A 13,002-nucleotide genomic window follows, 5' to 3' on the forward strand; every position below is an offset into this window, starting at 1 on the left:
AGATGGAGTCTCGCTCTATCACCCAGGCTGGAGTGCAGTGGTATGATCTTGGCTCACTGCAACCTCCACCTTCTGGATTCAAGCAATTCCCCTGCCTCAGCCTCCCTGGTAGCTGGGATTACAGGCGCCCACCACCACACCCAGCTAATTTTTGTATTTTTAGTAGAGACAGCGTTTTGCCATGTTGGCCAAGCTGGTCTTGAACTCCTGACCTCAGGTGATCTGCCTGCCTCAGCCTCCTGAAGTGCTGGGATTACAAGCGTGAGCCACTGTGCCTGGTCGATTTTTTTTTTTTTTCTTTTTTTTATAGTGGTGGGGATTTGCTCTGACACCCAGGCTGGAGTGCAGTGGAATGATCATAGCTCACTGTAGCCTTGACCTCCTGGGTTCAAGCAGTCCTCCTGCCTTGGCCTCCCAAAGTGTTGGGATAATGGGTGTGTGCCACTACTGTGCCTGGCTGAGGGGGTGGATTCATTTCTTGCCACCCCCATTTCCCCCTGGAGGGCACAGAGGCACCCCCCTCCCCAGGACAATAAGACACCCATCGGTGAGGCAGGTGCCTGAATCCCTGGATGGCACCTCAGTGGCTGTCTCTGGAGGTCAAGGTAGACGGGTTGCTGCAAATGGGCTTCCTGATTTCGATGGAGAGTTGGACCCTGCGGAGGCAGAGGTCAGGTAATAGCTCTTAACTGCCAAAGCAACACAGGTGAAGTTGCCTTAATTGTCAGAAGAGGGTGGTAATGAGAACGGCTTGACCCGCAGGAATGTTTTGTGGTAGTAAATGGCCGCGCAATTGCCAAGACTGAAATAGATGGGAAGCCTGCTAAGGGTCTGTTTGACACAATTTTTTTTTTTTTTTTTTCCTGAGATGGAGTCTCACTCCCATCGCGCAGGCTGGAGGGCAGTGGTGTGATCTCGGCTCACTGCAACCTCCACCTCCCGGGTTCAAGTGATTCTCCTTCCTCAGCCTCCCGAGCAACTGGGATTACAGGCATGTACCACCACGCCCAGCTAATTTTTGTATTTTTAGTAGAGACAGGGTTTTGCCATGTTGGCCAGGCTGGTCTTGAACTCCTGACCTCAGGTGATCCACCCACCTCGGCCTCCTAAAGTGCTGGGATTACAAGCGTGAGCCACCGTGCCCAGCCTATTTGACACATTTGATTGAAATAACAAACTCTAAGTTAAGCAAACAGAGCCAGAGCCTTCAGTCACTGTGTAGAAGCCACAATCCCTCAGTCCACGCAAGGACCTGAATCTGTTCACAGACCCACAGTCCCTTCAGTAAGGGAAAGGTTTGATGTCCCTGGGGAAGGATCCTATGCTAGCACGTGTTTTTAGAAAGTTCCTCCAGCTTTTCCTAAAGAAACTGCAACCAGGTTCCCTAGACCAGGCACTGGGGAAAGGCGCATATTCAGAGCTGTGGGAGACGACCAGACACTAACTCGGAACCAACACGGATCCCCAGGAAACAGAACTCAGTGTGACCTGCTGGGCAGAGTGAGGGTTTCTTTACTTATTTATTTATTTGAGACAGAGTCTTAGTCTGTTGCCCAGGCTGGAGTGCAGTGGCACGATCTTAGCTCACTGCAACCTCCGCCTCCCAAGCAATTCTACTGCCTCAGTCTCCCAAGTAGCTGGGACTACAGGCACGTGCCACCATGCCTGGCTAAGTTTTGTATTTTTAGTAGAGACATGGTTTTTCCATGTTGCCCAGGCTGGTCTCAAACTCCTGACCTCAGGTGGTCTGCCCACCTCTGCCTCCCATAGTGCTGGGATTACAGGTATGAGTCACCATGCCCACCAAGAGTAAGGGTCTATAACGAGCAGAATGAACACAAGTTTTGCTCTGAGTCACGGGGGCCCAGTCCGTGACTCTAGCCTGTGATTGTTCCCTTGCTTTTGAGAGTAGAGTCAGAATAGACAGAAATATTCAGTGACGGGTGGGATTCCCAGATGTGCTCCCTGATTCTGGAAAGATGGCCATAAGGTGGAAAGTGCCTGGGATCCTGTGGGACCCTCCCCAGCACCACAACAGTAAACCCAAAGCACTGTTGCCTACCTGGGGAGAATCACATAGATTAGTGCCACATCAAAATCTCAAAACATCTGTGGGTGGTGATTTCTTTAATTCACTTTCTGGCCTACGTGGAAACAGATGGATGATGGGGCAGGACTGTGAGTTATCCTAAGCTTTGTGAAGTCGTGAGCTCAATTGAATGGCTACTGCAGATGGGGCATGTTGACTGAAACAATGGAGCAAATCAGTTCACTTCCCGCATCTAGTATGTGGCTGTAGACCTGGCAAATGCATCTTATTTTCTCTGTACCAGCAATCACGGAACACCAGGAAGAGTTCACTTTCACACTCTCGGGACATCAGTACACCTTCACAGTCTTGATTCAACAGTAACCAGGTCTGTTCTGTGCCACAGTTTAGTCTGGGGGGCCTTTGTCATCCCCACCAAGTGATACTCATCAGCTGTGTTGCAAGCATCACATCCACAGGACCTGATGAACAGGAAGCATCAAGTACCCTGGACACCTGACTGAAGGCACGTGGGTGCCAGGTGAGGGGAGAAGACAGCCATGAAAGTTCGAGTCCCCCCTCAGCATCGTTCCGGGGTTCAGAGGACGGACTGCTGACCTCAGGTGATCCACCCGCCTCGGCCTCCCAAAGTGCTGGGATTATAGGTGTGAGCCTCCTGCCTCGGCCTCCCAAAGTGCTGGGATTACAGGCGTGAGCCTCCCGCCTCGGCCTCCCAAAGTGCTGGGATTACAGGTGTGAGCCACCCGCCTCGGCCTCCCAAAGTGCTGGGATTACAGGTGTGAGCCACCCGCCTCGGCCTCCCAAAGTGCTGGGATTACAGGCGTGAACCTCCCGCCTCGGCCTCCCAAAGTGCTGGGATTACAGGCGTGAGCCTCCCGCCTCGGCCTCCCAAAGTGCTGGGATTACAGGCGTGAACCTCCCGCCTCGGCCTCCCAAAGTGCTGGGATTACAGGTGTGAGCCACCCGCCTCGGCCTCCCAAAGTGCTGGGATTACAGGTGTGAGCCTCCCGCCTCGGCCTCCCAAAGTGCTGGGATTACAGGTGTGAGCCACCCGCCTCGGCCTCCCAAAGTGCTGGGATTACAGGCGTGAGCCTCCCGCCTCGGCCTCCCAAAGTGCTGGGATTACAGGTGTGAGCCTCCCGCCTCGGCCTCCCAAAGTGCTGGGATTACAGGTGTGAACCACCCGCCCGGCCTCCCAAAGTGCTGGGATTATAGGTGTGAGCCACCTGCCTCGGCCTCCCAAAGTGCTGGGATTACAGGTGTGAGCCTCCCGCCTCTGCCTCCCAAAGTGCTGGGATTACAGGTGTGAGCCTCCCGCCTCGGCCTCCCAAAGTGCTGGGATTATAGGTGTGAGCCTCCCGCCTCGGCCTCCCAAAGTGCTGGGATTACAGGTGTGAACCTCCCACCTCGGCCTCCCAAAGTGCTGGGATTACAGGTGTGAACCTCCCGCCTCGGCCTCCCAAAGTGCTGGAATTACAGGTGTGAGCCACCCGCCTCGGCCTCCCAAAGTGCTGGGATTACAGGCGTGAGCCACCCGCCTCGGCCTCCCAAAGTGCTGGGATTACAGGTGTGAGCCTCCCGCCTCGGCCTCCCAAAGTGCTGGGATTACAGGTGTGAGCCTCCCGCCCGGCCTATGTGACACATTTGCCGAAAAGTCCTCCAAAGAAAGGGAGAGGCAGTCGCCATAACCTGTACGTGTCACCATTAAAGCCTCTTTGAATACTGGAGGCTGATGTGGTTAGGCTTTGTGTTCCCACCCAAATCTCATCTTGTGTTGTAATCCCCAGGTGTTGAGGGAAGGACCTGGTGGGAGGTGATTGGATCACGGGGGCGCTTTCCCCCATGCTGTTCTCGTGATAGTGAGGGAGTGCTCACGAGATTTGCTGGTTTTATAAGGGGGGCTCTTCCCGCTTTGTTCTCTCTTACCTGCCACCATGTGAGACGCACCAGCTTCCCCTTCCACTGTGACTGCGGGTTTCCTGCGGCCTCCCCAGCCATGTGGAACCGTGAGTCATTGAATCTCCTTTCTTTATAAATTACCCAGTCTTGGGTATTTCTTTATTGCAGTGTGGGAACGGACTAATACAGAGGCCATATATACAAAATTTGGATGTGCTTTCCTATTTAACAAGTAACTGTGAGGTTCAGAGCAAGAGAAATGCTGGCCTGCTGACTAGGCTGCCAGACAAGGCTTTCTTCCACTTAGCCCTAGGACGTGGCAAACCCACGGCAATCTGAGTGTCTGCAGAATGTAAGAATGTTATATGGAGGGCCAGGCACATGGTGGCTCACACCTGTAGTCCCAGCACTTGGGGAGGCTGAGGCAGGTTGATCACTTGAGTGCAGGGAGTTCAAGACCAGCCTGGGCAATATAGTAAGACCCCATCTCCTAAAAGAATGTTGTGTGGAGCCTGTGGCAAACCTTGACAGGACAACCACAATCATGGTTATTGATGAGTATTATTGAGTGGCCGTCTCATCAACAGGTCACCATTCCCTTTTGAGAAACAGCTGCTGTCTTGCTCATGGGTGGAGTAGACAGTGTATTTCACAACAGTTCACTAAGAGATCATGAAGCATAAGCTGTCAGTCAGTACCTGGTGTTACCAAGCCATAGAGACGGGCCTGTCCAGCAAAACTATTATAAACATGGAGGCAGTACATGTGAGGTTTGTTATGGACTGAATGGTGTTCCCCAAAAATTCATATTTTGAAGGCCTAGCCCCCGTTTGGAGACAGGACCTTTAAGGAAGTGAAGTAACCATCAAGGTTAGGTGAGGTCATCAGGGTAGGCCCTGACCCAATGGGACTGGTGTCCATAAGAAAAGGTGTGACACCAGACGTGAGCACACACAGGAGAGACCACGTGAGGACCCACGGAGAAGGCGGCTATCTGCGAGGCAAGGAGAGAGGCCTCAGCAGAAACCAACCACATAAGCACCTTGGTCTTGGACTTCCAGCCCCTAGGGCCATGAGAAATACACTTCCATTACGACAGCCCCAACGGACTGACACGAGGCTGTCCTCAAGCATATCCGAGACACCCCGAAAGTCACATGAGCAGGAGGCTTGCCCTCCGAAGGCACCCACTCCCTCTGCAATCCTCCTTCCTCCATCTGCATTTTTCGTTTTATGGGGAGTTCCCTAAAACAAGTTGAGAAATGAAAAATGGAGCCTGGTGTACAGATGGTTCTGCATACTAGGCTGGCGTGGCGGGTGGGACTCGGCATCACAGCCCTACTCCAGCTGGCCCTGAGGGACGGGGTGGAAAGGAATTCCATGCAGCTGGCCAAACTTCAAGCCTCACACCTGATTATCCTCTCCTTTACCTGGAGGGCCAGTTGATGATCAGGGACTTAGAAGGCACAGGTTTGGAGGATTGGGGTTGAGGAGGTATGTGGACCGACAGACCGTGTGGAGGGGGCTCTTGTGCTCCACGTGCGTGCTCCCCAGGGCTGCTCCTGCACCTGCAAGCTCGGTGGTGGTGGTGTGTCGGGGAGGGGGGTGTTCAGGGAGTTCCCAGCTCTGCAGAGGTCGCCAGCTCTGCTGCTCCATCCCACCCTTTCACAAAGCGCCCATCGGTGTGGCCGTGGTGGCGTGGATGGAGATTATATGTGGTCTGAACACCAACAAGTGGGTGCGGGCCTTCCTCTCGCTTTACCCTGAAGTCCCAGCCCAGAAGCACGGGCCGTGGTGAGCTGCGATCCCAGGCCCCGGCGAAGAGCAGAGATTGTGCATCTCAAACCGCAGCAGCCGCTTCATTTGCTCAATGCCAGACTCCAAAAAGCATTTCTCTCGCAACAGGCCAGGGGAGGCAGCGTTCGGGGATGGGACGCCAAGAGTTAAGGGTGAGGCCGCACGCGTGCAGCTCCCCCGTGCTGCGCATGGCGCTGGGATCGGCCTGAGCGCTGGTGAGTCCCTCTCAGGCCGCAGCGCCCGGTGCCAGTCACCTGAGCCGGGCCGGGTCCCAGCTCCCCACACGCGCCCCGCGGCCCCCGGGCTATTTTCAGCCACGCCGAGCCCTGTTTTAGGAGCCTGCACGGCGGCTCCGCGGAGACCGGGACTGCGTGGGGGAGGATCGCGGCGGGGGCTGTCACCGAGCAAGGAGCGCGGCCGCGGGGAGCGCCCGGGAGCAGGGGCGGCGGGGCGGGCCGGGTTCGGGGCTCCTGCTCGCGGTGACGGTGACGCGCGCCCCCGCCCGCCGCCTCTGCCATGGCCGATCGAGGCCGTCGGACGCCGCCCAGAGTCGCTCGCGGGGAGCCTCGGTGAGCAGCGGCCGGGGCGGGACCGGGACACGGGGCCGGGCCTCTGCGCTGCGCCTGGCACGGTGCGTCCGGGATCCAGGCGCCCTGCGCGGCGTGGGGCGGGCCGGGGGCGACGTCCCGAGGGCGGGGGTCCCGCGGCAGAGACGCCCCTGTCTGGGGCGGGGTCCTCCCTGCCTCTCCCGGCGGCCCCCGACCGGCAGGTCCTCTCCACGGCACCCCCTGCCCTGCACAGGCCGCGGGGCTGGCGGTGACGCGGCCGCTGGGTGGGGCTCGCGCAGGTGCGGGGCCGGGGCTGGCGACCCGCATCTCCGCGTCTCCGACTGTGCCTCCTGCGGGAAGTGGCGTCGTGCGATTATTTTTATCTTGGTGTCTGGCTTTTAAATTTCACAGCCCCCGTTCCAGGGATGGCCAGCGTGGCCGTGGGATGCTGATGATACAGGAAGCCAGAGAATAAAGGTTTTGGTTGGGGTCGGGAGGAGGTGCCGGCCCGGACAGTTTTCCTAGAAAATATCCTCTGCGTGTCCCCGTGACCTTGCCTCTCGTGGAAAGCAGCTGGGAGTTGGAGCGGTTCCCTTCTGCCCCCGTCTGAGGTCTGTCTGGCTGTTTTCTTGGTGCGGTGCTGGAATGCACCGGAGGCTCTCCCAGGCAAGCTGTCTGCAAATGTAAGAAATGGGGTGGTGACGCGCAGACCTGGGATTCGCTTGCAGAACCGTAGGAAATCCGTTGTCATGGAGGGAGCCAGGGAGCCCGTAGGTGCTGGGGAAGCCTGCCTCCACCGGCGGGTGGGTGGCAGGCAGAGAAAGTGCCCGGTCGTGTGTCTGCAGGGGCTGAGGATTAAACGCAGGGGTCAAAAGACCCCTGCTGGATTGGGTAGTGAAGTGTGCTGGCTTTGGCAGCTGGGGCCGGATTCCCTCCCCCAGGTAAAGGGCAAGTCGGGCTGCCCTGCTGACCCCCTAGTAAGTAAACTCGGAGTAGGGAGGGCGGAGCGTCTCTAGGAGGCTCAGTGGAAGGCGGGCAGGCACCCTGCGGCCCTTTCAGGAGGAAGAGCTTGGCCCAGTACATGTCTGGTTTGGGCTTCAGTGCCTGGGCCATAGCACAGGCTTCCCCCTGCCCCTGCCCTCCCCGGGCCTGGTCCAGGGCTGCTCTGGGGCTGTAGAGAACAAGGGTACCAATTGGCCTGGAGTCGATGGCAGCCTTTGCCACAAATCTGGAAGAAGCCGCGCATCTCACTCCTTATCTGGCCTGGTCAGCTTTCTACTACAAGAATATGGCTGGCAAGAGGGAACTTCGGTAACAAGTTATAGTTGGGAGTTCACTGAGGATATAGTTTCAGTTTTAAGTAGGATTTTTTCAAGCAGATTGATCTGTCCACGGACAAGCTTACTGTTTTAGGACATTATTTATATTGAAAATATCTGCCCAGGCATGATTCTGGCTTTTATTATCAATTTCCAATGATAGCCACCAAAACCCATATTTTGAAAGGGAAAGATGAAGAGGATGGGTGGTAGGTTCAGTTCAGATGCCCCAAAAGAAGCTGTTACCAGCGTGCCCTGCAGTCAGTGTTTCTCACACTTCAGGTGCCCTGAGGGGAGCCCACATGCAGGACGCAACCTCCACGGCAGGCAGCTCATGGTCAGCAGGTTCCAGGTTCTCGGGTTTGGTCCCACAAGTATGCGTCCATGACACTTTTGCAAGATCTAGGAGTTTGTGGAAAATGGCATAACAATAAACTAATTTTTTAAAAAAGATGACACAAAGGAAATAGCGATGATCAAAATAGTCAACCATGGCCAGGTGTGGTGGCTCACGCCTGGAATCCCAGCACTTTGGGAGGCCCAGGTGAGTGGATCAGGAGTTCTAGACCAGCTTGGCCAACATAGTGAAACCCCATCTCTACTAAAAATATAAAAATTAGCTGGGCCTGGTGCCTCTGTAATCCCAGCTCCTTGGGATGCTGAGGCAGGAGAATCGCTTGAACCCAGGAGGCAAGAAGTTGCAATGAGCTGAGATCGCGCCACTGCACTCCAGCCTGGGCAACAGAATGAGACTCTGTATCCAAAAAACAAACAAAAAAACAAAAACCAGCCATCATAAATGTACTTGCTGTATGTATGGCAGGCTCTGTTCCAATTCTTTATCTGTGTTATGGTGTGTGGGTGTCCCCCTGTTAGGGTACAAGAGCTGGGCTGCAGGGGCTCCGGAGAAGCCCGGGATGGGCTGGGAAGAGCTGCAAAGGCAGGTGGGGGCCGCACCCTTCACCCAGCAGCACATGTGTCTGAGCACCAGCGATGCCCGTCATGAGGCCACACCATCAAGGAGCATGCAGTTCAGCAAGGGGGGGTGGTGCAGACATCACCTGAAACCACCAGAACTAAGGAGCTCGGAGTTGCAAAATCAGCGTTCGGACCTGTGTCTCATTTTAAAAAATATTTAAAAAAAATTTTTTTTAAAGAGACAAGATCTTGGCCAGGTACGGTGGCTCACGCCTATAATCCCAGCACTTTGGGAGGCCGAGGCGGGCGGATCACGAGGTCAGGAGATCGAGACAATCCTGGCTAACACGGTGAAACCCCATCTCTACTAAAAATACAAAAAATTAGCCAGGCGTGGTAGTGCGCGCCTGTAGTCCCAGCTACTCCGGAGGCGGAGGCAGGAGAATGGTGTGAACCCGGGAGGCGGAGCTTGCAGTGAGCCGAAATTGCGCCACTGCACTCCAGCCTGGGTGACAGAGCGAGACTCCGTCTCAAAAAAAAAAAAATAAAATAAAGAGACAAGATCTTGCTATGTTGCCCAGGCTGGTCTTGAACTCCTGATCTCAAGTGATCCTCCTGCCTTGGCCTCCCAGATGGCTGGGATTATGAGCATGAGCCACCGTGCCCAGCCAGGACCTGTCTCTTAGTTGTGATTCAAGAACTTAAAGTCACCTCAGCTTGGGCCCTGATCCCATACCAGGCCCCTGTCTGTCCCGCCTTGCCCCCTCGGGTTTTGACACCCCCCATACCCACAACCCCCAAGCGGAACAGTCTCAGCCAGGCCACCCACCCTTTCCCAGTAAGGCCAGGGGCTAGACCCTTTCTCCCATGGCCCTGGACAGCATGGTCCCTGCACAGCTGTGAGGCCTGGTCCTCCACACCTGCCAGTACTTCCTGCTGCATGTCACCTGCCTTTGGCTCACTGGCTTCCCCGGCAGAGGTCTCTTAGCACAGCAGCACATCTGTGCACTCTGGAGAGGTGACCCTTGGTTTGAGGCCACCCCTACTCCCCCCATAGTGCTGGGCTGTCAAGCCGGCAAGGTCTGAAAATCTGGCTGGTCCCCCATTCCCTACAGCAGCATCCAGCAAAGGTCTTGAAGATGGGGGGAGCTTCATTTCTGGCCCCCTCCCTCGGCCTCCAGCTGCTGCATCGACTTGGCTCTCACAGCCTCTCTGGGATGCTCCTGCCTCCACGCCCCACATGCTGGGACGCCTCTGTGCAAGTCATGCTGTGCGTGGAGGTGTCACTGCTCCCCAAGTCTTTGCCATGACACTAAGCACGGGCTCCTTCACAACCTTGTGCTTCTTTTGTTTTATTTATAAAAGTTCTAAAATTTCAGAAGACTGGGGTGAAGACAATCAGTACTCATAACTAATACCTGCCCAGGTGACTTCTGTAAGTCATTAGGTGTGCCGTAGATCAAATTGTGTCCCCCAGGTTCATAGGTTGCACTCTGACCCCCAATGTAATGGTATTGGGGGGTGGGCCCTTTGGGAGGTGGTGGGGTGAGATGAGGTTGTAGGGTGGGCCCCCGGGACGGGATGGGTGCCCTTACAAGAAGGGACACGGGATAGAGCTGTCTCCACAGGGCACAGAGGCAGCTCTGTGAGCCAGGAAGGACCCTCACCAGGAACCAAACCGCTGGCTCCTTGGCCTCAGACTTCCAGCTCCAGAACTGTGAGAAATGTCTTGTTTAGGCTACCTGGTCTGTGGCATATTGTGATGGGGACGTGCTGACCAAGACAGGGCCCTCCCTTCGCTCCGTATCTAGACATCTGCCGGCTGCCTGCTGACCTCCTGACCACGGATGGGTTTGCAAACTCCCCCAGCCACATACACAGTTTGGATCATGTTATAATCATTTTATATCCTGCTTTTTAAAAATGTCATATTTGTGAGCATTTTTATACTATTCAATTGTTTCTTTAATCAATTCCTTATAAGGTATTTGGGTTGATTTTAATCCTTTATGAACCATTCCGGATGAGCTTGCTTTTTCGTCTTCAATTTTTTTTTATCATGATAAGAACACTTAACATGAGATAAATCCTCTTAAATTTTAAGTGTACGACACTTAAAGTGTCAGTGACCCTTGATGGTTAGTACAGGTTCAGCACAGAGTAGCAGATTTCTGGAGGTTATTCCTCTCACTTAACATTAACGGAAACTTTTCCTCTGTTGAGAGCCTCCCACTTCCCTTCCCTAGCCCTGGAAGCCCCCCTTCCGGTCTTTATTGTTGTAATTTGACTATTTTCAACACCTCATAGAAGTGGAATTGTGCAGTACTCGTTTTTCTGTGCCTGGCTTATTTCACTTAGCGTGGTGTCCTCAAGTTTCATCCAGGCCACAAATGGCAGGAGCACCTGTGTCTCTCGGCTGAGTGGTATTCGTCAGATGTGCACACCACATTTTCTTTCTTTTATTTTGAGATGGAGTCCCCCTGTCACCCAGGCTGGATGGAGTGCAGTGGTGTGATCTCAGCTCACTGCAAGCTCTGCCTCCTGGGCTCAAGCGACTCTCATGCCTCAGCCTCCCAAGTAGCTGGGACTACAAGTGTGTGCCACCATGCCCAGCTAATTGATACCACATTTTCTATAAACATTCATCACCTGTTTATTTTAAGGCTTTCCTGGGGATCAGACAAACGGTGTGCGTGTGTTTCAGGGAGTGGAGAGTGGGCTGGAGTGGGTGGTAGGTGCCAGTGGGAACAGCCAGGGCCAGGAACCCTGTGAGGAGGTGAGAGGATGAGGGCAGCTGTGTGCAGGATCCCCGCAGCACAGGCTGTGTTCTGGGAGCTGCTGCCATGGACAGGCACAGTGGTGTACACCAGGAGCCAGCGTGGCCCCTCTGCTGGGTGTCCCCAGGCCCTAGGAGGTGCATCCCCGGTGTTGGGAGTATGGGAGACTTGGCTGGGGCTGGGCCGGCTAGGCTGACACCCCCACTCCATGCCCGCTGCCGGTGGCAGCATTGAGCACCGTGGCCAGGAGAGCTGAAAACACAGCATGCTGCCCCATGGCCCAGGCTGGGTGGGCATGTGAGCTGCTGAGAGAATTGCATTGTCCCTTATAGCTGGCCTGAACTGTTGCGCTGCCAGCCTGTGCCAGCAGACACCTGCTGTGCCTGGGATCCCACTCTCCAAGGCCTCTTCCATGGCTGCCTGTGTTTCTTTTCTTCTATTTTGTTTTTTTTTTTTTTGAGAAAAAAGTTTTGCTCCTGTTGCCCAGGCTGGAGTACAGTGGCGCCATCTCGGCTCACTGCAACCTCCACCTCCCAGGTTCAAGGGATTCTTGTATCTCAGCCTCCTGAGTAGCTGGGATTACAGGCATGTGCCACCACACCTGGCTAATTTTTGTATTTTTACTAGAGTCAAGGTTTCACCACATTGGCCAGGCTAGTCTTGAACTCCTGACCTCGAGTGATCTGTCAGCCTTAGCCTCCCAAAGTGCTGGGATTATAGCTGTGAGCCACCGTGCCCTGCTCGCTCGTCTCTTCCTTCGTCTCTTCCCTTTCACAGGGTCTCTGTCACCCAGGCTGGAGTGCAGTGACATGATCATGGCTCACTGCAGTCTCCACCTACTGGGCTCAAGTGATCCTCACATTTCAACCTCCTGAGTAGCTGGGACTACGTGTTTGCACCACCACGCCTGGCTAACTTTTGTATTTTTGTAGAGATGGGTGTGGGCTTTTCCTCAGAGCAGCAGGACACCACCACATGCTGCACTCAGAGGATAGAGGTTTTGTTTTAAATTATGGCGAAATACACGTAAGTCACCATCTGAACCATTTTTAGGTGTGCAGCGTAGGTACAACCACGGTGCTGTGCAAACACCATCTCCAGAAGTATTTCATCTTCCCCAACGTAAACTGTACCCCACACCCAGCCCTGGCCCCCCCACTGGTCTTTGACTCCTTTGGGGCCTCAGCTGTGTAGAATCGTGGTATTTGTGTGTGTGCGCATGTGACTGGCGTGCTTCACCCGTGTTGCCTGCGTGTCAGGATTTCCTTGAAGACTGAAGCCTACTCCAAGGAAGGGATGTGCATTTTGCTGACTCATCACCCGCAGATGGACACTGGGTTGTTCCACATTTTGCTCTTGAGAATCATGCCACTGTGAACAGAGACGTGCAAATGCCCGTCTGAGATTTTGCTTTCAATTCTTTCATCCTGTGTTCCACAGTGCCTGCCTCAGTTTAGGTTCCCATCAGGCGTGCACAAGCGTTCCAGTTTCCCCACATCCTCACAGCACTCCCTTTCCACTCTGTTCTGTTTTGATCCCGGCCGTCCTCATGGGTGAGCGAGTGGCTCACTGCAGCTGGGTCTGCGTTTCCCTAGTGAGCAGGGATTCTGAGCCCATTTCATGCTTGTTGGCTGCCTGGATGTTGGCTTCTCCCTTCTTCCTGACATGTTTTTGGGCGTGTCTCTGTCTCCCCA

The 13,002-nt window shown here is 54.7% G+C and overlaps 1 protein-coding gene across 2 annotated transcripts in view; it reads left to right on the forward strand.

Annotated features, from left to right (window-relative positions):
* Positions 1-4,135: 4,135 nt before the first annotated feature.
* The window catches only part of JAKMIP3 (Janus kinase and microtubule interacting protein 3), a 135,322-nt gene continuing 126,455 nt past the window's right edge, over positions 4,136-13,002 (forward strand). Inside the window, exon 1 of one of the 2 annotated variants that reach the window (XM_073019461.1) lies at positions 4,136-6,315. The gene's annotated coding sequence lies outside the window, so the exon portion shown is untranslated. The remainder of the gene's footprint in view (positions 6,316-13,002) is intronic. The other variant, XM_073019462.1, reaches the window with a different exon arrangement.

The sequence above is a fragment of the Chlorocebus sabaeus genome, chromosome 9 (assembly GCF_047675955.1).
Source record: "Chlorocebus sabaeus isolate Y175 chromosome 9, mChlSab1.0.hap1, whole genome shotgun sequence".
Classification (NCBI taxonomy): domain Eukaryota; kingdom Metazoa; phylum Chordata; class Mammalia; order Primates; family Cercopithecidae; genus Chlorocebus; species Chlorocebus sabaeus.